Raw genomic sequence first — 27,616 nt, 5'->3', positions numbered from 1 at the left:
TGGATTTATACCAGGGATGCAAGGATGGTTCAATGTTAGGAAAACAATAAACATAATGAATCATACGAAAAACTGAAATCATAAAAAAGTGATTATCGATAGAGAAAAAAGCCCTCAACGAAGTACAGCATTCATTTATGCTTAAAAAAAAAACTCTACAAAGTATAGCCACAGAGGAACCTTTTTTACAAAAGAAATCATCAAAAATATCTAAGACTAAAAGCAAGCATTATATGACATGGATATATACCAAAATGGAAGTATCCAAATTCTCAGGCAGTAGGCAGCCTGAGCTAGATTAAAATGTAATTGGGAAAACCCCAAATGGGGTCACAGACAGTTGGAAATGACTCGACACCACTTTTGGATTTTGTTGGAACTCTATCACGCCCCAGCACTGAGGACTTTCTCCCCATTCCCCTTTTCAGCTTTCTTTTGTCACTATCTTCCTCTTACTCCTTAAGGGCAGGGACTATCTTCATTTTTTTATTTATATTTCTATTCTCAATGATTAGCACAGTACCTGGCACATAGTGAACACTTAATAAATATTTACTGAGTGACTGACTAGTCAGTGTTGGAAGAGTTATTAGATGATAAACACATTAATACACAGTTGGAAGGGCAGTGAATTGGTACACTATTTAAAAGAACAATTTGGAATTATGCAAATAAAATGACTAAAATGTCCATACCCTTTGAACAAAAGACTTTTACCAGATTTATATCCTAAAGAAACCATTGATAACAAGAAAGCCTCCATATACACCAAAACATTTACAGCAGCACTCTCTGTAATAGTAAAAAAAAAAATTGGAAAAAGGTAGATACCCATTAATTGGGGAATGGCTAAACAAATTGTGGTGTATGGATATAAAACAATATTACAATACTGTAAGAAATGATGAATGTGATGAATAAGAAGCATGGAAACGCCTACATGAATAATACAGAGTAAAGTAAGCTGAGACAAGAAAACAATATATACAATAATTACAGCAATATAAAAGGAATGAACACACACACACACACAAATCAAAAGTGAATTAAGCAAAATTACATAAATTAAGCATAATTCAAATGAAGAGATATGAGAGGATGCCCTTAATTCACTCACAAGAGATACCTACAGGTGTTGCACATGGCACATTGAAATGTTTCAATATGTCAATGTATCTTTTTATTTTTCAGTCTTTAAAAAATATTATTTGTTATATGGGGGCAACTAGGTGGCACAGTGGATACAGCACTGGGCCTGGATTCAGGAGGTCCTGAGTTCAAATCCAGCCTCAGACACCTACTAGCTGTGTGACCCTGGGCAAGTCACTTAACTCTGTTGGCCTCAGTTTCTTCATCTGTAAAATAAGCTGAAGAAGGAAATGGCAAATCACTCCAGTACTTTTGTCAAGAAAACCCCAAATAGGGTCATGAAGAGTAGAACATGACTGAAATGAACAAAAAACGGCAACAAATTGTTTATATGAGATGGCTCTCTAGGAAAGGTATTTGGAGGGATATCCTCTAGAAACGAGGTGGCTCTTCTCTGGGCTAGGGTCAAAACATCCCCATGTACACACTTGCTCCCATTCTTTCTCATTCTGGCAGCTATATCAAGTGTGGATTGGAAAGGGAGAGAAGAAGCAGGGAGAACAATGTGAAGGCTACTGTAATAGTCCAGATGAGAGGTGATAAGGTTAACCAGGGCAGTGCTCATGTCAATGGAGGGAAAGGGATGGATGCAAGATGTTGTGGAGGAAAAAATAAGATACGGCAACAATAGTTAGCATTTATAGAACATTTTAACGTTGGCAAAGTGCTTGACATAGATTATTTCATTTGATCCTCCCACCAATCATGTGAGGTCAGTGCTATTACTATCCTCATTCTACAGATGAGGAAACTAGAGGTGGAGTGTCTTTCAAAGGTCACACTCCTCATAAGTATCTGAGGCAACATCTGAACTCAGGCGTTCTTGACTGCAAGTCTAGCGCTCTACGCAATGCACTACACAGCCACCTAACAGATTGGATACATGATATTAATGAGGATGGGAAGTCCAGGATGACACTGTATGACTGGAAGGATGGTGATGCCTTCAACAGAAATGGGCAAGTTCAGAAGAGCAGCAGACTTTTGGGGGAAAGATAATATGCTCAGTTTCAGACTTACTGGATCCAAGATGTCTTTGGCATTCCAACTCAAAATGTCTAGAGGGCAGTCAATGATGGAGGAATTCAGGAGAGAGCCTACGGCTGTTAATGCAGGTGTGAGAATCGTGATAATTAAATTAAACAAATATGAGTAGGTTACCAAGAGAAAGTCTGCAGAGTGAAGAGGGCCTAGAACATAGCCTTGGTGTACATCCACAATAGGGGTCCCGTTGTAGATTATGGTGGAGAGCAAAGGAGATCGAGAAGCAATCAAGCAGATGATTCACAGAAACCTAGAGAAGAGAGAGTATCGAGGAGGACGGCGCAGTCGACAGTGACAAATGCTGCAGAGAGGTCAAGAACAAGGACTGAGGAAAGGTCATTAGGTGCCAATTAAGAGGTCACTGGTGGCTTTTGTAGAGAGTGATGACGCTGAAAGCCAGACTGTGGGAGACTTAGAGGTAAGAGGAGAGGAAGTGAAAGCAACAAGCGTGCAAAGCTTTTTCAAGGAGTTTAAATGCTATCATAGGATATGGGGATGGGGATTAGGTTTAGATTGGAGCTGTCACCAACACAGGGGACTCACTGATAAGTAACTTCCCTTAACCAATGCAGAAGACGATCTTCCCTGCAACTTAGAGTATTAAAGAGTTGCCCAGAGTACTGAAAGGTTAAGTGACTTGTCCAGGGTCACATATATATCAGAAGCAGGAATATTGCGGTGTGAAATATTGCATATTCTGTCAAACATAGTTGTTATGTTGGTTATTTTTTATGAACTGCTTTTCCCCTATCTTTTCATTTCTGTTACAAGGAATGACATCTCCTAGGAGAGGAAGAAAATATTCAGAAGTTAATGTGATGTAAAAACAAGAGATATCAATTTAAAAAAAGATGCAATTTTGAAAAAATAGTATCAAAAGATTTTAGAACTAGAAGGTACCATAGAGATCACTGAGTTCAATTCCTTTATTGTACAGAGAAAGCAAATGAGATCTCAAGAAGTGAAAGGACTTACAGGGTTATGGGACTTAGAGCAGGAAGGAACCTAGATTTTATAGATGCAGTCTAGAGTGCTTAAGAGACAAAGCCAAGGTCACACAGGTGGGATTCAAACCCAAGGGCACTAAATCCAAATCCATCATACCCTTCTGCATTAGATTTTGCTTTGTAGATTTATTTAAGGTCACTTAGCTAGTAAGTAGCGACAAAATATTTGAACTTAGATCTTCTGACTACTGATCCAATGCTTTTCAAATGTTAGCAATCCGTTCAGCAGAAACCCCAAAATTCATATTTTTCACCTAAATTTAAACTGTTATTGTTAACATACTGTATAACAGAAATGTGCCTCAATATTATACATTCTATTTAAATAAATCAATAATGCAGTAGAACTGATGCACATATCTACATTACTTAGTAAAAACACCACAAAAATTTATGCAGAAAAAAACACATTTAGGAAAGTTCCAAAGAATATCGGGAATGTCAGTAGCATCCAAGTAATGAATTTTAAGATGCCTTCCACCTATAAATCCTATGATCTAATTTTTATCAACCTCTGTGACTTTACTTTTTCAAAAGTATTAATTATTAATAATTACTTTTAACATTATTTTACTTCCCATTACTAAGCATTTCTTTTTCTCTATAAAACCACTGTAATAAATATTCATAGTAAACAAATTTTAAAACTTTACAGAAACCTGATAAATGAAAAACTACAATTAATCAATCAATAATTTATTAAATACCTATTCCTCAACATTTTCTTTCTGCTCCAGTTAGGCTGTCCTTATTGTCCTGTTAATATACTACACTCATTCTTGTTTCTGGGCCTTAGTTTACATTTTCCTCACCTAGAATGTTCTATATTCTTGAATATACTTAACTACATCCTACACCTCTATCATAACTATATTCTGCTCACCTTAAGTCTTATCCAACTCCATAATGCCTTATTTTCTGACTACTCTGCCATCACTGAGTTCCTTTCTCCCCTTAATTCATAAGGACCTAACAGTATGTACCATACATTTCATGCATTAAATGTGCACTGTCCTGCATTGTTAATTGTCTTTAGTTACATAATCATGTTTGAGACCTCTGTGGTACCCCACCTTCCAACAACTAACACAAATATGGACACATATTATGTGCTTTATAAATACTTGTTGATAATAAAGTAATAAATTGTATAGGACAAACAATTACAGAACAGGACACATAGGACGTCGATGTATAAATAATATGTACTCCAAAAGACTTTTAGCTATTTAGCTATTTTCACACAGAAACAAGTTTTAAATAGAAACACAGAAACATTTTGAGTAATTTATGTGGCTAGTCTAGCAAAGCTTATTTAACTTATAATACAGCCACCTAACTGTACACTTACAATTTAAAATGGATAACACTTGCAATACAGTAACTAAACAAAGCAAAAAGATAAAATTGAATAAGATCAGGTCTTCATCTTGAATCCTACTGGAAAAAAAAGTCAAGTTTATTGGGAAGGGAAAGAGGTTAATGAAGACTGTGGCAGAGAATCTGGGGGAGATCTTTCTAACATTTTGAAAGGCTTTAGAAATTGATGACTCTAATTCTTTATTCCTAATTTCACTTTACCATTTTCTTTTTTTATTAATACAGATCTATCACTAACACTATTAAAACCTAACAGTTACTTACACTTAACAGGGAGTTGAGATTTTTGCTTCACAAATGGACTGAAATGAACCTGGAAAAGAAGAGTAATGACAGGGAAAGCAAGGAGAGAATTGAGACGCTTCTGGTAAAGATGGCCAAAGAGTAAAAAAAAAACTAGGAGTAAGATCCTTCCAGAATCTGTCACGAAATATTAATTAAACCTCTCCTCATCATACCCAGAACAATAAGGGAAGAAGAATAGAAATACCAAGAAAATTAAAGTTGAGAGAACAACCTTGAGATAGGGAGAGACTGTGACAATAGCAGCTACTTTGAGAGCCACAGTCAATTAGCTGACTTAGCCCTGATGCACTGCCTACCCCTGCTACCATCTCCTCAACTGACCAGGATAGGAAAACAGGAGATGCCAGCAGGACCCTTTTCCACTCAGTCTCCTGCCTCAAGTCTCTCCTTATTCCAATCCATCTTCCATTTAGCTTCCAAGGTAACTTTCCTACAGCACAGATCTGACCATGTCATCTCACTACCCAGTAAGTTCCCGTGGCTCCCTATTATTTCCCGTATCAAATTAAAATTCTCTGGTATTTAAAGCCCTTCAAAGCCTCTCCCTTGCTTTCCTTTACTACCCTTCACTTACTCTTCAATCTAGCTACACTGGCCTACTGTGCCTTACACACAACAGTCCATCTTTCCATTCCTGACTTTCACATATATCTGTACCTGGCTATCTCCAGTAACTGGAATGTTCTCCCTCTAGCTTCCAATTACACTGTCTATATATGCACATGTAGTTTTTCCATGTTGTCTCTCTCCATTAAAATGTGAGCCCCCTGAAAGCAAGGATTGTGTTGTAAAGGACTTTCTGTGTATCCTCAGTACTCAAGCATACAAAAAAACTACAAATGCATGTTGACTGACTGACTGACTCAGGCTGGTGGAAGCTCATCAGGTCCAATGGGGCAGAAACTCAGAGAATGTGGATGGCTTGAATCTTAAGGGACCCCACTCCCTACCCGAAAGTGACCAAGTGCTTAGGCTCCAGAAGTCCAAGGAACTTCCTAGTGCCATCCCAGAGCAACCAAACCTAACAGAAGACACAGTTCTCCCTCTCCCCTGCACTATACTGACTAAAGCCTGAGGAATCAGTAGACCACTTTCTCCCACACTTTAGCAAAGGTGGCAATGACTTTCACTCCTCATAGTAGATTGATTGGGATCTTAGAAGTTACTGAAAAAGAAAAAAAAGTTATAAAAGCAAGTGTGAAGAAAAGAGCCTAGCGGAACCAATCTCAAACTATACTACAAAGCAATAATCATATCAAAATTATTTGATACTGTAAATAAATAGAAAAGTTGGTCAATAATATATATCAGATAACATCCAGAAGCAATTAGGCATAGTAGCATAATGCTTGATAAATCCAGACACCAAACTAATGTGGAAAGAACTCGCTATTTGACAAAGATTGATGGGAAACTAGAAAGCAATCTGGCAAAAATTAGGTTTAGACTAACATTTCACACCATATACCATAAGTTCCAGTGGATATATGACTGAGATATATAAAGTCACATTAGAAACAACTGAGAAGGAAAGGAAAAGAGATACCTTGCACAGCTACAGCTAAGAAAGCTGTTCTTGACCAAATAAGGGACAAAGACGATCACAAAAGATAAAATGGAAAATTTTGATTACGTCAAAATAAAAAGAGTCTGTACAAAAAATCAATACCATTAGAATATGATGGGCAACAGTTATCCTGGGAAAATCTTCACAATGAATTTTTCTGATAAAAGCCTCTAGGATTAAATACAAAATCCTCTGTTTGGCATTCAAAGGCATTCCTAACCTAGCCCCCTCTGACCTTGCCAGTCTTCTTACACCTTACTCCTCAATATGTACTCTTTAATCCAGTGACACTGGCCTCCTGGATGTTCCACAAACAAGATATTCCATCTCTCAAAACCAGGCATTTCCTCTAGCTATCCCTCAAGCCTCGAATGTTTTTTTCTCCTCTACTCCACCTCAGTTAACAATAGACATTAGGTTTAAAGATTTCATTTTTATTTTTTTGCCTCAGGTGTCAATAGGGAATACAGATTGGAGGTTTACAGTGGACAGCATTTTTCTGGAGTTGTGAGGGAACCATCATGTGATTCATTGAATGTGTGAAACTCCAGAATATGGTTATTCTAATTTTATAAATGAAGGATAAATAAGATTTCTTTATATGTGCTCATTGTTAACTATTTTTGCAACGTGAGAAAAGTAATAATAACCTAGTCCTAAATTGTGATGAGTGAAATTTTTGCTATTTGAGGTAAAATCTCTTGGGATTGTAATTTGATATTGTTCTGAGTTTTGATTTCAGGCATATTTTTCTGAATTGTCATTAAGCCAATAATCTACCAATCAAGGACAACGCCATGTACTGCCCAAAAGGGAGTTCAGTCTGAGAACTGCTATAGGTAAATGTCTGTGCCTGGGAAAAGTCAGTCTCTCCCTTAGTTTCCTTCATGTCCAACCTAAAAATCCTTTCTATGAGTAGAAGCCTTCCCCAGTCCCTCTTAATTCTAGCATCTTCCCTCTATTAATTATTTCCTATGTATCCTGTATAGCGCTTGCTTTGTATGTTTGTTTGCATGTTTTCTCTCCCATTACATTACGTCCCTTGAGGGAAGGGACTGTCTTTTGCCTCTTTTTGCACATACAGCACTAGGAACAGTGTTTGGTACATAGTAGGAACTTAATAAATGTTTACTGATTAGCTGAACTGGCACAAAAAGAGCCATTAACAAACAAGTATATGGTGAAAGAATATGAATAGTCAGTTTTCAAAAGAAGAAATACATGTTACTAACAATCACATTAAAAAAAATTACAAATGACCAGAAATAAGAGGATACAAATTAAAACCATGAAGTTCTACCTCATAACTACCATATTAACAAAGGTGACAAAAAAAGGAAAATAACAATTTTTGGAGGGGCTTTAGGAAAGGTACATTAATATGCTCAATGTTAGTGGAACCATGAACTGGTTCAATCATTCCAGACAGCAATTTCAAATTATATCTTCAAAGTCACTAAATTGTGTCTAAGCTTTGTCAAATCTATACCATACTAAGCAGAGTCCCCAAACAGGTTTAAAAAAAAAAAGGAAAAAACCCATATGACTAAAAATTTTTATAGTAGTATTTTACTTTTAACAAAGAATTAGAAATAAAGTTAGCGCTACTCAACAGTATATAGCTTAACAAATTATGACATATGAACGTAATAAGAGTGCCAAAAGAAATAATGAATAGGATGGAATTAGAAAAACCTGAGAAGACCTATATATACTACTATAAAGTGAAATGAGAACCGTATATACAAAGAGATTAATGATGAAAAGGAATGCAATGCACAATTCCTATCTCTTGTTAGAGAGGTAATAGACTAGAAATGTAAAGTGAGATACGTCTACTTTCAGACATGGCCAATGTGTGAATTTGTTTTCTTCCGCTATGTTTGGTACAAGAGAGGGCTTTTATTTTAAGGGGGTGGGACAGAAGGAAACTGTGAAAAGTGGGTTTGGGTGGTTGTGATAGTCATGCAAAAAAAAAAAGGTCAATGAAACATTTAAAGATATAAAGAGCAATTCTGTTACTGTGATGTTAAATATGGAATATATTTTTTAAAACTTCGTAACAGAAATTCACAGGTTCATACATACCTTTTTTCTGTTCTTTGATTATTAAGATGTTTATATTTGTGTGTGTTAAGTTAATAGAAAAAATATATTTTTAAAAGGAAATAAGACTTGACCCAATCCTAATATGATGGGCAGGTTTTAGCAAGTAGTTTTTTCACATCAGATCACTGATTTAAAGTCTGAGACGTATAGAGAATGTAAGAATCTCATCATATTTGTTGATTAAAAGCTACATGCAAATAAATAAAAGTACAAATAAATAAATAGGTTAGACTAACTTACTAGTTAATTCACTATATAACATTGACATTATTACATTAAATCTATAAAAAGTAGTTTGAGAATAATCCATATTTCTTACAATATTTCTCAATTTACCTACGAATGAGGGCTATCTCTCCATTTATTTAGTTCTTCCTTGATTTCTGTCAAAATAATTTTCAAGTTGTCTTTGCATAAGTCTTTTTGTATGTCATGATATATGAATGCCTAAAATTTTTTTTGCATTCTGCAGCTATTGTATAGGATGCAGGTGATTTTTTAAAAAAATATTATGATAACCCATAATAACCCTTTACTAAAGTCACTTATTACCTTCACCAACTTCTCTGTTAATTGTCTTGGGTTTTTGGAATGTAAATGTAATTTGTCCCATTCTAAGACTACAGAGAGGCTCATGTGATTTTTAATCCTGGCCATATACTGGCCAGCCCTGTTCTCCCAGCTCACCTGTCCAGTCAGGTTCAATGCTTCCTAAATGAAAGCGATAAGGATAGGGACCGACTGACCGTCCTAAATAAAAACATTAGGACATTTCCCACTTCTAATTAGTCAGTTTCATATTCTATCCTTTGCAACAACATCCAGATGATTTGGCCAGGACAATAGAGAGGAATACAAACTAAGGAGAAGACACTGATTACACAAGGCAGCTGAGAAAACCCAGCAAAGAAGCACAAAAAAAAAAAAACAACCAAAAGGTAGTAAGGAAAGCAGGAGATGTTCTTGCAGGAAAAACAGTAGATAGGGAAAGGTAAATATGGAATTTATTGAGGAGTCTCAACAATTCAAGTCAGCAGATATGTAATAAACAACCTGTTATACTAAAACTACTATATTAGACACAAGGAAGATACAAAGATAAATAAAATATGCTTCGTGCCCTCATGTGGTTACAATATGGGTGATGAGACATGGCACATACAAATAAGTATAACGTAAAATAAGTGCCAGGAAAGATGCAAAGTGCTATTGGAGGGCTAAATGGAAGTTCAATTTTAATTGAGGGATTCTGGAAATACTTCATAGCTTTCCTGTAGATAATCAATATGCTGAGAATTTAAAACTGGCTACTCACAATTTTTCACTCACAACCTAATATGAATAAATTAGGAAATCAAGTGAATGAACTTTGAAAGCGTCTTTCACCATCCACTAAAATCCTGTTCTGATGCCAATTCTGCTCAGCCATGATGCCATGGCTCTGAAGTGACTTTGGATATTTGAAAGCTAAATAAAGTGAAAAGTCTGCCACAAGCTATCAAACAGCAAAGGCATTGGGTACATACCCAGAGGTGGCCTGGATGTGTGACCTTATCTATGACAGTTCTACCTAGGTTAATAAAGACTCCTCACCAGGAAAGCTTCCCACAAACTGAGGAGTTTTTAGGGTCAAAGAAACTCAAAAAACTATTTACTGAGGATTTATATTTTGCTTTGGTGGAGAGAATATACATATTGTTTTAAAAATGTGATTTGAACAATACTAAAATATTGCTTATCAACTAGAATTCCTAGGCCCCCTTAACCATGTTCATGAGGTCCATGGAGAAGGCTGTAGTTAAATCTTCTCTCAGAGTCTGTAGGAAAGCACTACAGTACTCCAATCACCTCACCATGGTTGACTAGTAGGGGGAAAGAGAGAAAGGTTTCATTGTCTCCGCCAAATACCATAGCTACTGTTATGAAGTGCTGGGGAGGGAAAATGAAGCAAGAGTTGAGTTTTCCCTGAGCGTTTGTTTAAAACTGACTGACAACAAACAGTAGTTGGCAGAACAAATAATGATATTCGAGTTAGGGAGATTGTTCCAACTTCAAATTTGGTTTAACTAAACTTTTGCCAGCAAGTACACTTTGGACACCCTGCCAACAGAAAGTATATTTGTGTATGAATACCTGTGTAATTTCCAATATCTTCCAGACACAATTTCATTTTTGGTCCAGGAGGTTTAGGGTCAAGAAAATACAAAGGCATAGAATGTTAGATCTGGAAGGGACCTGGTAGACGAGGAAACTAAGAAAGATATTCTATAAAGGAAGATGGGGACATTACAATGGGTATAATCTGTAGGGATTTAGTGCTTTGAAAAACCACTCTTCTGCCTCAGGAGAAGAATCAGAACTCCTGGGGGCAACTGACAAATAGAAGAATGGGAGGGTATGGACCCAGGGAGATTTCACAGGAAATGAGGGGAGAGAAAACAAACGTTAATAATAAACTGCACAAAATCAGGGATATAGGAAATTCCTACCATGGAATAACAGCCTATCACTTGCAGAAACTGTTATTTCTACGAGTGAGGAGTAACATGGAACATAGAGGATGTTAAAAGGTATGTAAAAGGAAGGCTGGAGCTAGGTTGGGGATTAAAATGCCAAGGCAATAGGGAGCCAGTGGTGTTTATTGAGTAGGGGGTGACAAAGTCAGACTTGTGCTTTAGGAATATTACTTTGACAGGTATGTGGAGGATGGACTGAAGAGGGGAGAGACTGGAAGCAGGGGGACTATAGCAATAGTGTAGATGAAATATGAGGGGGTCCTCAATTAAGGTGGCAAATGTGTGAGCAGAAAAAAAGGGGATGGATGAAAGAGATACTACGAAGGTGGAATCAACCTGGGTGACTGGAAGGATGGTGGTGCCCTTGACAGAAACAGGAGAGGTCAGAAGAAAGGCAGGTTTGAGGGAAAGAAACAACAAGTTCTGTTTTCGGACATGCTAAGTTTGAGATCTTTACAAGACACTCATCTGTAACCGTCCAATAAGCAGCTGAAAATTAGAGAAAGGAGATGGTTATGTGCGTAATCTGCTGAAAGGTGTGAGAGGGAATGAGATCAGAGGTTCATGTAGAGGGATTGCCTTTGGCCAGGAGAAAGGCCACTTCATCATTAGAACTGAAGTAAAGTAGAAGAGAATGGGAGATAACGTCAAAGGGTTCTGAGATGTAAAGAAAGTAAAAAGAAGGAAGCTTTTGGCGAATGACTCTTGTTTTCTCAGTAAGGTGTGAGACAAGTTCCTCAGCCATCCATCAGTCAAAAAGTCTCCTTCAGTCAAAACACATGTATTAATAAGTACTTATCATGTTCCAGGTACTGTGTTAAGCGTTAGTAATGTAAAAAATGGTTAAGGGTAGCTAGGTGGCGCAGCGAACAGAGCACCGGCCCTGGATTCAGGAGGACCAGAGTTCAAATCCGGCCTCAGACACATAACACTTACTAGTTGTGTGACCCTGGGCAAGTCACTTAACCCCATTGCCTAGCCCCCCCCCCCAAAAAGAAAAAAAATTAAAAATGGTTAAACAAGAAAACAAAACTAAACACTATCTCTGCCCTCAAGTAGCGCATATTCTAATTGGGCAAACAACCATGTACATACAATGTATGTATACAGGGTAAAGTGTTAGTAATCTCAGAGGTAAGGCACTAGCAGTTGGGGCAGGTGGTGGTGGGGGCAGTGGGAAAGGCCTCTTGTAGAAGGTGAGATTTGAGTTGAGTCTCAAAGGAGTTCAGAAAAACCAGGAGGTGGAGGTGAGGAGGGAGGGCATTTTAGACACAGGGGAAAGTCAGTAAAAAGCAAAGGAGGTGGGAGATGGAATATATTCAGCAAGAAAGTCAGTGTGACTAGATCATTTGGAGTACTTGGAGGGGAGTAGAATATAAGTAGATTAGAAAGGTAGAAAGGGACTTGATACTTTCTGTTCAGTTACCAGCAAAAACTGAATAAGCACATAAAAGTCAAATAAAATAAAATGCAGACCTTAATTAGGAATTGTTGAATATTCAGAATAGCAACATTTAAGGCAGCAAAAACCCCAGAAACTGACTGTATTACTATTTGACTAGATGAATGCTATTTCTACATCCATTTGCAACAGACAGTTTTAGCAGAAGCAGAGGGACTAGTAAACAAAGTGCATATATAAAACTGATTTCTCTGCAATTAGGAGGAAGGAATATGAGCAGCAACACAAGGTAGACATGAGTGGAACCTACTTTATTTCAAGGTACATAGAATCTCACATATAGCTATTCTTATTCATTTGAAATCAGATGGTTTAAAATACGATCAACTACCAACACCATGCCAAGAAATTAAATCAATTAAGCTTTCTGAACTTCATTTTTGTCATCTGTAAAATGGGAACAAATCCTACTCTTGTCACCCCAAATTTAGTCCTCTTTCCACTGTACCTCACTGCCTCTAAATAAATGGGAGCAAGTGGCAGGGAGATTTGAAGAGACGTTGAAAAATGATGGTTTGTAACTAACAGGTTCCATGTTGTAAGGTAGACTCGAAAAGAAAAAAATCACTAATAATAGATATGACAACACAAATTAGCATATGAGGTTGTATACAAATAACCTTTGTTAAAAAAAAAATGACCCGTTACTACTACATGGCAGACTAGACTAACGACTTTTAAGTGCTTTTAAATGATGAAGATGGTGAGTCCCACTCAATTCAACTCTCCTACCCTAGTGGTTGTTGTCTTTCATTCTCAAATAGGACCAAAATGACATCACTATATTAGCGTCAAGTTACAGTGTGTCCAACTGTAGCTGATCAGACTAATATGAGCTCAGAATGCTCTACCACAGGTCAGACACAAATAGTGCCTGTCAATGTCTGGGGTGGATTCTCTAAATTTGCTCATCTCCTATTTCTTTTGAGCTACTTCAATTCAGCTTTGCTCATGGAGCACAGCACCTTTTCTGATGAGGGTATGCCATGCTGGTCGGTCCCGTACCAGTGTTTCTCATCTCACACAATTAATTCCAAAGTTCTTAAGAGAGACCTTGAGAGTGTCCTTATATCACTTTTTCTGACTACCATGTGAACACTTGCCCTGTGTAAGTCCTTTTTGGCAAGCATACATTTGGCATTCAAACAACATGGCCAGTCCATTGAGGTTGCGCTCTTTCCAGTTGAGTTTGAATGCTTGGCATTTTAGCTCAAGAAAGGACCTCAGTGTCTGGTATCTTATCCTGCTAGGTGATCTTCAGAATCTTCCTGAGACAATTCATATGGAAACAATTCAGTTTCCTGGGATGACGCTGGTATACTGTACAGGTTTCCTAAACACTCAAACAAACACCACCTAGCTCTTCCACTGTGCCCTCTGATACCTGTTTCATATGCAACAAACTTTCCTACTTTCTAAATCTTTCCCTCTCCCACTTCTTCCAGTTACTAGTTCTTACTGAAATCCGGCTCCCTTCAGATGATATAGGCTCCCTATCCTCCCTTTCTAGTGCAGGCTGCACCTTCACTCATTTTCTTCGGTCAAGGAGGGGGAATTAGAATGCTCCCTTCAATGAATTGCCACTTCCTGGTTCTCGCCTTATCTCCATCATTCAACAAACCTCACTTCTTTTGAGGTTTGTGCTATTCATATCTACCACCCTATCAAAATCTCGGTAGCTGCTGTCAATAGACCCCTAGGTCACAGCTCTTCTTTCCTCAATGACTTTGGTATACGGCTCACAATTTTGGTCTCCTCCCCAACGTCTTTTTTTTTTCTCTTCCCCAACTTCTGCCCTATACTTAGGGACTTCCACATGCAAACTGACTGTCCCTTAAATACCCTAATCACCCAGGTCCTCAATCTAATCATCTCCCATGACCTACTCCTCTACCTCACCTCAGCCACACACAAAGATGGTCATACTCTTGAATCTGCCATTTACACACAAATGTACCACCTCCATGTTCAAGAATTCTGAGACTCCCTTACTCAACAATAATGTACTGTCTTTTCACCTCTCCCCCTCCTTTCCCTTACAAAATCCCACTCTGCCCACACCAGGACCACCAATCACTTCACCCCTAAATTCTCAAGTTATCTCTCCTGCACCAGTTATAGTCTCCTCTTTTCCCTATCTTGACCTTACCCTTGGTAAACCAATTCAACTCTCTACTGTCCTCTCTTGAATGGTTAACTCTCTTATTGTATCACCAATTCCTCTCTGCCAAGTCGCAGACCTGGATCACTAAACAATTTACTGCCTTCACTCCTACATACATGCTGATGAAGAAAATCACACAATCATTCTAAATGGGTCCACTACAAATTTATGTTGTATAACCCCAACTGGGCCCTCACTGTTGCCAGGCAATCCTTATACCTCCTTTATCAGCTCACTATCCCACTCTCCACAGTAGCTCTTCCAAACCTTTTCATCCCTCCTCAAATTTTCCATGACGCCCCTTCCTTCCACCCTCTCAGCTGAAGTCCTTGCTTCATGTTACAGAAAAAAAATGAGGCCATTTTCCGTAAACTCCCACTTCTCCCCTCTTGATCATCTCCTATCACTCAGATACCTCTGGCCACCATCTCCTCCTTTTACCCGTCTCACATGTTCAGGTGGCTTTACTTCTTAACCAGAGGAGAGGCTAACTCCTCTAGCAATCTCATTCCATCCTGTCTCCTCCAACAGACTGCCCCTCGTGTCATCCCACTGTATCACTTATTTCCAGTTTCTCCCTGTCTACTGGCTCATTCCCTACTGCAGACAAACATGCCCATGTCTCCCCCATGAAAAAAGCTCTCACTTGATCCTTCCATCTCTGTTAGCTATTGTCCTACATCTTCTGCTCTTTGTAGCTAAACTCCTCACAAAGGCCATCTGTAATATATGCTTCCATGGACTTTCTCTCCTCTTATTTTCTTGTTTAGCCCTGACAATCCAGCTTCTGACCTTATTATACCACTTAAACTGCTCTCTCCAAAAATCTCTCAGTTGCCAAATCCAATGGTATTCTCTTAATCCTCATTCTCCTTGATCTTTCTGCATTTTTTGACACTGTTGATCAACAATGATATTCTCTTCTCTCTCTTGGTATCCTGGTTCTCCTCCTACCTTTCTGACTGTTTCTTCTCAGTCTCTTTTGCTGGTTTCTCATCCAGATGATGCCCTCTAACTTCAGGTGTCCCTCAGGATTCTGTCCTGGGTCCTCTTCTCTTCTCCTTCTATATCATTTCACTAAGTGATCTCATCAGCTCCCATGGTTTTAATTACCATCTCTATGCTGAAGATTCTTAAATCTACTATCCAGTCCCAAATTCTCTGTTGACCTACAATCTAACATCTCCAACTGCCTTTTGATATCTCAAACTGGATGTCCAGTAAACTCTCACACTAAATATGTCCAAAACAGGACTCATTATCTTTCCCCCTAAACCCTCTCCTCCTCCTCCCTTCCCTATTATTGTAGAGGATAACACCATCCTCCTAGTCCCTCAGGCTCACAACCTAGGAGTCATCCTGGACTCCTCACTATCTCTTACCTCCCCATATCCAATCTGTTGCCAAGGCCTGTCAATTTCACTGATTTCAGCATTGGAATATCTCTCAAATACATTCCCTTCCCTCCTCTGACACTTGTTACCTCTCTGGTACAGGCTCTCATCACCTCACTCTTGGATTACTGCAATGGCCTGCTGGTGGGTCTGCCTGCCTCAAGTCTGTCCCCACTTCCCACATCTTCTATTCAGCTACTAAAGTGATTTTCCTAAAACTTAGGTCAGTTCACGTCATATATCCTCTTCCAAATCAATTAACTCCAGTGGCTCCCTATCGCCTCCAGGATCAAATATAAAATGCTCTCTTTGGCATTCAAACCCCTTCATGACCTAGCCTGTTCCTACCTTTCCAGTCTTTTTACACCTTACTCCCCATCATGTACTCTTTGATCCAGTGATATTTGCTTCCTAGCTGTTCCAGGAACAAGATAATTGTTGATAAATTGATTGATTCTTAATTACTGCTATGATTATAAATAGGAGCTGATCCAATAATACATTTATTCGTTACAACTAGATTATATCATTAATTCTAATGTGGCTTTACATACCCAGAGTAATCCTGTGCACAAAGTATTTGCCTAAGTAAATGATTTAAATTCAATAAGCACAGGCTGGGAGACAAAAATTGCGACTACACAAGGCTCACAAGTATTATAGCCTTGTCATTTAGGAACCAGAGCGGTACGAAGAAGGAGTTGCCACAAGAGCAAGCATAGTCACAATATCTATACAAAAATCTATCATATGACACTCATTCCCCCTTGCCCAAGTAGCTATTATGTTATAATGTAAAGAACACTGCTTTTGGAGTCAGAGGCCTGATTTCAAATCCTACCTCTAACAGTACCTGTGTGATCCTGGGTAAGTTACTTAATCCCCCTGGGTCTTGGGTTTCTTTGTAAATTGAGGAAGTTGGACCAGAAGGCCTCTAAATTCCCTTCCAGTTCTAGCTTGTTGTTGAGTTGTTCCAGTTGTGTCTGACTCTCTGTGACCCCGTTTGGGGTTTTCTTGGCAGATATACTGGAGTGGTGTGACATTTCCTTCTCCAGCTCATTTGACTGGAAACTGAGGCAAACAAAGATAAGTGACTTGCCCAGAGTCTCTGAGGGCAGATTTGAACTAAGATAGAGGAGGCTTTCTGACTCTAGGCTTAGTGCTCTATTCACTGCACCATCTAGCTGCTCCACTAGCTCCAGCTAGCTAGCATTTATACAGTAAGGTTTATAATGTGTGTTACGATGTTATCTCTTTTTTTTTTGAGACAATTGGGATTAAGTGACTTGCCCAGAGCCACACAGTTAGTATTATGTGTCTGAGGCCGGATTTGAACTCAGGTCCTCCTGACTATACGGCCAGTGTCCTATCCACTGTGCCATCTAGCTGCCCCCACAATGTTACCTTTTTTGATCCTATGAAGTAGATATTATCCCTGTCTTACAGATGAGGAAAGTAAGCAGGAGAGAGGTCAAGTGACTTGCCCAAGGATAGGACAGTATTTGAATTTCGGTCTTCTTAACATCAAATCTAGACCTACTACATCCATCACCTTATTCTCAAGGTCACTAATCTATGATCCAAATCAGCCTTCACTCAAAGCCCACCAGGGAGGGGGAATCCTTCTAATGTAGCTTGTTCCATTTATGGGGAGTTCTGATTACAATAACACAGAAGAGATTTTTCCTTACATCGAATCTAAATCTGACTGTCTGTAACTTCCAGGCACCACTAACTTGTATTGTCCTCTGATAGTTAACAATTTAGTCCAACAAGCCTTTACAACTACCATGTGCGAGGCACTGAAGAGACAAACACAAAGACAAAACAATCCCTGTCCTCAAAGAGCTTATATTCTACTGTATTTCTAAGTCCCCTTCCATACAACAGCCCTTCAAATACCTGATGACAGCTCTCATTCCCCTCCTAGGCCTTTTCTTCTTCAGGCTAAACTTCCTCAGGGTTTTTAACTGTTCCTCATAGAGTATGGTTTCAAGGCCCTTCACTTTTGTGGATAATCTCTAGCTTGTCAATGTTCTTTCTGAAATGTAGCACCTTGAACTAAACACTATGCACTTCTCTTAATTAAGCCTCAGACTGCATAAATTTTTGGCTGATACATTACACCACTTACTCATATTGAACACAAGCTCATCAAGAGAAACATGAAAATTCCCAGATATTTTCCAGATTAGCTATTATCTAGCCACATCTTCCCAATCTTCTATTTGTAAACCTATTTTCTTGAATCCACATGTAAGACTTTATATTTACTACTACTAAAGCTCACCTTATGAAATTTAGTGGATCATTCTAACCTGGAATCCTGACTCCAACAACTATCAAACACCTTGCGTCATCTGCAAGAAGGCAAGCAGCTAGTTTAAACCGTGCCCAAGACCCACCAATGCTAAAACATGGCCCACTCTAGAATCATTTTTCTCTGACTATTCTAATTATTAGGTAGCAGGAAAGTTCTAAGCGCTCTGACTCCTTTATTTCCTGTTCCCTGATTCTAACCTCCAGAGAAAGGCAAAGGGATATTTTCAAGCAGATGAAGGCCACAAGTCTCTCCCTTTACAGATGGAAGTATGTTACTGTCTGCCATCAATAAGTAACCAAGAACAAAACAGGGCAACCAACACAAAAGGTTATGCTGATTTCATCCCTAAATTTGATGCCTATGCCTCTATCAACTTAGTAGTAATACTAATAGTTTTGTAATTTGATATTACATTTTGACTATTAGTATAAAGCAGAAGTACTTAACTTAGATTCTACAAACTTTATTTTATTTAACACAATTAAATACCTTTGTAATCCTATGTATTTAAATTTATGTATTGAAAACATTATTCTGAGAAGACACAGAGACTTCATCAGGCCACCAAAGGGATCCATGATACAAAAATGATTTAAAAACCCCTGGCATAGAAAGTAATTACAAAATAACGATAAATTCTTACAATGCTATATAACATATTACAATTTTTTTTGTATTTTTCTTCTCCATCACAACATCCCTGAAATAGGAAACACATTATGCTTACTTGATAAATTAAGAAACTAAAATATAAAAAGGAGATTAAATGATTTACCCAAAGTCACACAATTAGCGACAGGGCTGGAAGTAAAACTTAACAGTGAAGTGACAAAGTACGTATTATTTCTCTCAAACAAAGGAACAAAGATACCTAGATAGTTTTTACTCACTGATTCTCAACTTTTCCAATATTCAATGAGCTCAGATTCTAAGACAAAAAAATCCCACTAGAACACATAATTTTATTTTTTAAAAATTAATTTATTTTTAGTTTTCAACATTCATTTCCACAAGACTTTGAGTTCCAAATTTTCTCCCCATCTCGCCCCTCCCCCCTCCCCCCACCCCAAGATGGTGTGCATTCTGAATACCCCTTCCCCTAATCTGCCCTCCCTTCTATCACTTCCCTTCTCTTATCCCCTTCCCCTTCTATTTTCCTGCAGGGCAGGATAGATTTTTATACCCCATTGCCTGTATATCTTATTTCCCAGTTGCATATAAAAATAATTTTTTACACTTGTTTTTAAAGCTTTGGGTTCCAAATTCTCTCCCTTTCTCCCTCCCCACCCACCCTCACTGAGATGACAAGCAACTTAATACAGGTTATACACGTTTAGTCATGCAAAACACTGCCATAGTAGTCATGTGAAAAACTACCTATATTTCCCTTCATCCTATCCCACCTCCCATTTATTCTATTCTCTCTTTTGACCCTGTCCCTCCTCAGAAGTGTTTGGTTCTGATTATCCCCTCCCCCAATCTGTCTTCCCTTCTATTACTCTCCCTTATTCCTTTCCCCCCCATTTTCCTGTAGGGTAAGATAGATTTCCATACGCAACTGAGTGTGTATGTTATTCCCTCCTTAAGCCAAATCTGATGAGAATAATTTTCACTCATTCCCTCTCATCTTCCCCCACTTCCCCTCGACTGTAAAAAGCTTTTTCTTGTCTGTTTTATGTGAGATAATTTACCCCATTCTACCTCTCCCTTTCTCCTTCTCCTAGTATAATCCTCTCTCATCCCTTAATTTTATTTTTTAGATATCACCCCTTCGTCTTCAAGTCACCTTGTGCCATCTATGTATCTATCTATCTATCTACCTATCCATCTATCTATATTCCCTCCAACTACCCTAATACTGACAAAGATCTCATGAGTTACAAATATCATCTTTCCATGTAGGAATATAAACAGTTCAACTTTAATAAGTCCCTTATAAATCTTTCTTGTTTACATTTTCATGCTTCCCTTGAGTCTTGTATTTGAAAGTCAAATCTTCTATTCAGCTCTGGTCTTTTCATCAAGAATGCTTGAAAGTCTTCTATTTCATTGAATGTCCATTTTTTCCCCTGAAGGATTATACTCAGTTTTGCTGGGTAGGTGATTCTTGGTTGTAATCCTATCTCCTTTGCCCTCCGGAATATCATATTCCAAGCCCTCCAATCTCTTAATGTAGAAGCTGCTAAATCTTGTGTTATCCTGATTGTGTTTCCATAACACTTGAATTGTTTCTTTCTAGCTGCTTCTGGAAACTCTGGAACTTGGCTATAATATTACTAGGGGTTTTCCTTTAGGGATCTCTTTCAGGAGGTGATCAATGGATTCTTTCAATTTCTATTTTACCCTCTGGTTCTAGAATATCAGGGCAGTTTTCCTTGATAATTTCTTGAAAGATGATGTCGAGGCTCTTTTTGTGATCATGGCTTTCAGGTAGTCCAATAATTTTTAAATTGTCTCTCCTGGATCTATTTTCCAGGTCAGTTGTTTTTCCAATGAGATATTTCACATTGTCTTCTATTTTTTCATGTTTTTTTCAAAACCAAAAGAGGTTTTGTTTTACAGTGTCTTGATTTCTCATAAAGTCACTAGCTTCCAATTGCTCCATTCTAATTTTTAAGGAAGTATTTTCTTCAGTGAGATTTTGGACTTCCTTTTCCATTTGGCCAATTCTGGTTTTTAAGGCATTCTTCTCCTCATTGGCTTTTTGGGCCTCTTCTGCCATTTGGGTTAAACTATTTTTTAAGGTGTTATTTTCTTCAGTATTTTTTGGGTCTCCTTTAGCAAGCTGTTGACTTGTTTTTCATGATTTTCTTGCATCACTCTTATTTCTCTTCCCAATTTTTTCTCTACTTCTCTTACTTGCTTCTCAAAATTCTTTTTGAGCTCTTCCATGGCCTAGGACTCATTCATATTTTACTTGGAGGCTTTGGATGTAGGAGCTTTGACGTTGTTGTCTTCTTCTGGTTGTATGTTTTGATCTTCTTTGCCACCAAAGTAAGATTCTATGGTCTAACTCTTTTTGCCCTGTTTGCTCATGATCCCAGCCAATTATTTGACTTTTAAACTCTTTGTTAAGGTAGGGGTCTGCTTCCAGTGTGGAGAACGTACTGTCCCGAGCTTCAGGGGTTTTGTGAAGCTGTTTTCAGAGATACTTCCAGGGACCTGTAAATTTTCAGTTCTTCCAAAGTAGTACAATCAAAGGCGAGGTGTTTACTCCTTTCCTGGCCTGTGCTCTGGTCTATGAGCGACCACAAGTACTCTTTTCTGCCTTGGAATTGTAAGGATTTCCTCTCCACCACCATCACAAACTCTACAATGCCAGCACTCCTCCTCGCCCCAGGGCCACCACCCAGAACTATGACCCAAATTTAGCTAAGCACAGGCAAAACAAGAGAATCCTGTCTGAGCACCAGCAAAGAGACCCCTGCAATCCCCCCCGATCAGCTTCTTGATACCCCCTTCGTCTGTGGGCTGAGCTCCAGAAGCAGCCGCTGCCCCAGCGGGGTGCACCGGGACTGGGGCCAGACTGAGCTCCTCTCTTACCTTGGTACGACAGACCTTTCCTACTGACCTTCTAAGCTGTCTTTAGTGTCTGTGTGTTGAGAAGTCTAGAAACCACCACAGCTGCCCATGACTCAGTCCCCAGAGGCCTGCTCCAGGCTTGCTGAGGCCTGGTCTTTGCCTGCATGGCCACGCTGAACTGTGCTCCTCTCCCAGCCTGGCGCAATAGACCTTTCCAATCAATCATATAGGTTGTCTTGGGCTGGAAATCTGTTTCACTCTGTCTTTTTGTGGATTCTGCTGCTCTAAAATTTGTTTAGAGACTTTTTTTTTAAGGCAATTGGGGTTAAGTGACTTGCCCAGGGTCACCCAGCTAGTGAGTGTCAAATGTTTGGTCTGAGGCCGGATTTGAACTCAGGTCGTCCTGATTTCAGGGCCAGTACTCTATCTACTGTGCCACCCAGCTGCTCATTAGAGACATTTTTTACAGGTATTTGGATAGGTTTGGGGGAGCGCTCAAGCAGGTCACTGCTTTAACTCCACCATCTTGGCTCCACCCCAAGGACATATTAATTGAAAGTCAGAATCATTGAATCTCAGAGTTGGAAGAGATTTCAAAGACTACCTACTCCAACTAATTCCTAAACAATAATACTTTCTAAAATTTGCCCAGCAAACAGTCATCAAGTTTTTGCAGAAAGACCTCCAGTGAAGCCAAGCTTATACCCTAAGGAGGTTGGTCAATGATAAGAAGAAAGTCCCCATACACACTAAAATATTTATAATGGCACTTTGGGGCTTTGCTACCACCTTTTGTGTGGTAGGAAAGAACAGAAAACAAACCTATTGATTGAGCAAAGGTTAAACAGATTGTGATACATCAATATAATGAAATATTACTATACTCTAAGAAATGACAAATATGATGAATACAGAACATGGAAGGAGTTACATGATCTGAAGCAAAGTGAAGTAAGTAGTCAAGAAAAATATACACAATAATTACAGCAATGTAAATGAAAATAACAATGACAAAGCAATCAAAAGTGAATTCAGGCATACCTCGGAGATATTGTGGGTTCAGTTCCAAATCACCACAATAAAGTGAATATTGCAATAAAGTAAGTCATACAAATTTTTTGGTTTCTCGGTGCAGGTAAAATTTATGTTTACACTATACTGTAGTCTATGAAGTGCGCAATAGTATTAAGTAAAAAAACAACAACAATGTACATACCTTAATTTAAAAATACATTATTGCTACCACCTTCTCCACTATAGTCCCTCTCCTATCTGGATAGACATGACACTGTGCTAACCCTAACCCGTCCTCAGTTTCTTTTGTTGTTCATTATCCATGTCAAACATACTAACTTCAGGCATACCTCAAGGCTCTGTTTTAGGTCCTGTTCTCTTTTCATGTAGGGAGGACGGGGTTGTACACAGCTAGTGTACTAGGCTGGATCTGAACTTAGATATTCCTGACTCCAAGCCCAGCACTCTATCCACTGAGCCATCTATCTGCCTCATAGTAGAGACTAATGTTAGAGAGGTAAGAGACAAAGGAGGGGGAAAAAAGAGCTCTTAGTGAATGGACTCAATTTTTTCTTTTTTGCTGAAGAATGAGGAAATATTTTGAGCTGAGAGGAGAAAGGAAGAAGTATGTATAGGAGGCTTGAGGAGAGAAGAGATAGTTTAGATTAGCAGTTGTTGTGTGTTAGAGAATTAAATAAGGCTGAAAAGAATTGCCTTGGTACATTGAGAATCCAGTTGAAGTCAACAGTTTTGTGTCCCTCTCCTTCCATTCAGTAGCATGTACACAGGAGTAATGGTGGCAGAGGGTAGGAGTAATCCAGGGTTGACATTTGGCAAGATGTGATAAGTTATAAGAAAAGAGAACAAGAGAACCAAGAATAAAAAACACTTAGAGTTGAACTGGTTTGTTCAGAGATCAAGATTAGGAAGAGAAAAGAATGTAGAGAGAATAGAGAGAAAGTACTGAGGGATGGAAGAATTAGAGATCATGGTGAAGAAGAGGATTCAGTTTAGGAGTTGTAAGGGGTAAGGTATGCTAAAGCCAAATGGAACAGGCTCACAAGAGATAACTGTTAAATTTTCGGTGTTAACATTTACTCTTCAGAAAAATGCAAATACTACAAATCAGAGCTTGATTTATTTTTGTTGCTGTTGTTGTTGTTGATTTTCTAGGCTTAAGAAAGTGATGGGGAAAGTGTTAATGCAGATTAAATTTAAAAGTATGTCGTGTGTATTTGTTTTTTCCAGAGATTCAGTTGGTAAACATTTACTAGAATGCCCCTAAATGAGGTACAGGGCAAGATGGAAGGATAAAAATGTTTTCATCAGATGAAAGCATTTCAAAGCTCTTGAACATGGAATGGTTGGTTGATGGTGGCAAGATCAAGGGAGTGACTATCCCTGTGTGTGGCTGAGGTAGAGTAGAGAAGTAGGTTATAGGAGTTAAGTATATTGAGTAACTAGAAGTTAAGGGTATTTAAGAGAATATCAATACTGGATGTTGAAATCCCTTTTGTGAAGGTAGGAGCTGGGGTGGAAAGGGATACTATGAGCCAGGCACTAGATCCTTTGAGAAAGAAAGGAAAATAATGCAGAGCTCAGTAGACGATGGCTACAAAAATCTAGATTGAGTCATGGATTGCATGACTCAGAGGACAAAGGATTGCTGAATGATGGTAGTAAAGGAAGAAACTGTAGCGTCCATGAAGAGCAAGAAATATTTTTACTCTCTCACCATGAGCAGTGAGTCAGGATCTGATTGAAAATGGAGTTGTCAAATGGGAAAAGGACCTACATGTACAAAAATATTCATAGCAGCTCTGTTTGTGGTGGCAAAGAATTGGAAATTGAGAGGATGCCCATCAATTGGGGAATGGCTGAGCAAGTTATGGTATATGAATGTGATGGAATACTATTGTGCTCTAAGGAATGATGAACAGGCTGACTTCAGAAAAACCTGGAAAGACTTGTATGGTCTGATGCTGAGTGAAGTGAGCAGAACCAAGGGAACGTTGTACACAATAACAGCCACGCTGTGTGATGACTAATATTGATAAACTTAACCTTTCCTGGTAATACAAGAATCTAAGACATCTCCAGAGGCCTTGTGATGGAAAATGCTATCCACACCCAAAGAAAAAACTATGGAAGCCAAATTGTTATTTTTTTTCCCTTCTGTTGAGTTTTGTTTCCTCTTTCTGATGGTTCCTCCTATTGGTTTTAATTTCTACTTACAACATCACTAATGTGAAAATATGTTTAATACCAATGTAAATGTATAGCCTATATCAGATTGTGTGCTGTCTTGGGGAGGGTGGTGGAGAGGAAGGGGGAGAAAAACTTTAAACTCAAAAGCATATGGAAGTGATTACTGATAAATCAAAATAAATTAAGAAAAAAAGAAAAAAAAAGAAAATGGAGTTGTCCCTGGAAAAGATGGCCAGGAATACACTAAGTACCATCCAGAGGAAACTAAGTCTCTCTAAGTACCAGAAGGTAGAAGAAGCAAGGGAGAAAGTGGTATGAGGTGATTTCCCCAAAGCACAGGTCTGATTATATCACCTTTCTGGTTTTCTTACATATTATTTCCTCCCATGCACTCAGCAATCTAACTATACTGTTCTATTTGCTGTCCTTGCACATGACACTGTATCTCCCTTTGATCTGTGCAAGTCACCTCTCTGCTTCAGTTTCCTCATCTGTAAAATTGGGATAATAATAGCACTTAACTCAGGGTTTTGGTGAGGACCAAATGAGATGATATTTGTAAAGTGCTTGGCACAGTACTTGGCACATAGTAGGTGCTTAATAAATACCTATTTCCTTTCTTCCTTGACTGGAAAAAAATACATTATTACTAAGAATTGTTAACCACCATCTGAGCCTTCAGCGAGTTATAATCTTTTTGTTAGTGGAGGGTCTGGCCTCAGTGTTGATGGATGCTGACTGATCAAGGTGGTGGTTGCTGGAGGCTGGGGTAGCTGTGGCAATTATTTATTAAGACAACAATGAAATCCACCACATCAACCGATTCTTCCTTTTACTTGAACACTTAGAACCATTATAGGGTTATTAACTGGCCTAATTTCAATATTGTTGTGTCTCAGAGAATAGGGAGGCCCAAGAAGAGGGGGAGAGAAGAAAGAACAGAGGAGCAGTCAGGGGAATGGAGCAGTCAGAACACACATTTATCGATTAAGCTTACCATCTTATATGGAGGCCATTTGTGGCTCCCTAAAATAATTACAATAGTAACATCAAAGATCACTGATCACAGATCACCATAACAGATATAATAATGAAAAAGCTTGAAATATTAAAAGAATTACCAAAATGTAACATGGAGACACATATGAACGTATGCTGTTAGAAAAATGGCGCTGATAGACTTGCTTGACTTAAGGTTGCCACAAACCTTCAATTTGTTAAAAAAAAAAATCTGCAAATCACAATAAAGCAAAGTGCAATAAAGTGAGGTGTGCCTGTACTGCAAAATTATAAAGAACAAGCATGAAGCCAAATAAGAGATGTGAGAAGATCTACCCCACTTCTTTGCTGAGGTAGAAAGTCCAAGGGTGTGGAGCATTGCATATACTTTCAGACTTTTCCTATGTATTGATTGGTTGTGTTGATTGTTTTCTCTTCCTATTTTTCTTTAAAAACATTTTTATATGGATGACTGTCTGGAAGAGGGAAAGGGGCACAGAGAGAATTTAAAAAACAAAAAATATCAATAAATATTTTTAAAAGACCACACCTCACACCCATTGCTCCAAGCTCTGCCCTATGAAACTAAGAAATCCCCAGGACGGGTCCATGAACTTCAGTCACCCCTCTTGCAACTTCACTTGCTATTCTGATTCTGGAATACATCTCAGAAATATCTTAGACTACTGTCTTGTCAAAACAGAAATAATAATGCTAATGCCATGAATCAACTTCCTAAAAATAAACTACGATCTACTATGGCCAAATTATCAACACAAAACTAAATTCTTTAAAACAAACCTCAAAGATGACAAAGCCTTCTGGGCCTTTTGGCATTAAAAATTCTGTATCTGGAGTTGTCAACTATTTTTACTATTTCCCCTCTGAATTCCACAACACCTTCAGGAGAAAACTGAAATCCAATTAAACTTCCTTCTTTCTAAAGAGTGAGTGCCTTATCACAATTTACTTAACAATATACACACAGCTACCATTTGAATGGCAATACATAGTTTTCAAGGCACTTTCATATAGGTGTGTGTGTGTGTATGTAGTTTCTTTTGATCCTTACAAATGCTATGAAGTAGAAAGGAAGGTTACTTGCTTAGAACGGACCTTAGAAATCATTCAGTCTAATTCATTCATTTTACAGATAAGGAAATGGAGGCCCAGAGGGTGTTTTAAAAGGAATACAAGTGGCAAATCCAAAATTCAAAACCAGGGTCACGGACTCAAAATCTAAGCCCTTTCCACTCAATGTATAACTTCTACAGCAGGAAAGGTAAAAAGTCCCGTTTTATAGGTACTGCTCACACCACATCTGAAGTACTAAATCCACTTCTGAGTGACACTATTAAAAAGGATACTAACCAACTAGAATACAGACCAGAGGTCTTCAACTAGTATAATAACATGGCATGGCTTGGATTAGCCACAAAGAACCTGGAAGTG

General features: G+C 38.4%; 1 protein-coding gene across 1 annotated transcript in view; it reads right to left on the bottom strand.

The window, feature by feature from the left end:
* PLCE1 (phospholipase C epsilon 1) overlaps positions 1–27,616 on the bottom strand; it is a 166,756-nt gene that overhangs the window by 136,840 nt on the left and 2,300 nt on the right. The gene's annotated exons all lie outside the window — the stretch shown is intronic.

Source organism: Vombatus ursinus, unplaced genomic scaffold, assembly GCF_900497805.2.
Source record: "Vombatus ursinus unplaced genomic scaffold, bare-nosed wombat genome assembly UNPS02014833.1, whole genome shotgun sequence".
In the NCBI taxonomy this organism is placed as follows: Eukaryota; Metazoa; Chordata; class Mammalia; order Diprotodontia; family Vombatidae; genus Vombatus; species Vombatus ursinus.
This window is presented reverse-complemented; position numbering and strand designations above follow the sequence as displayed.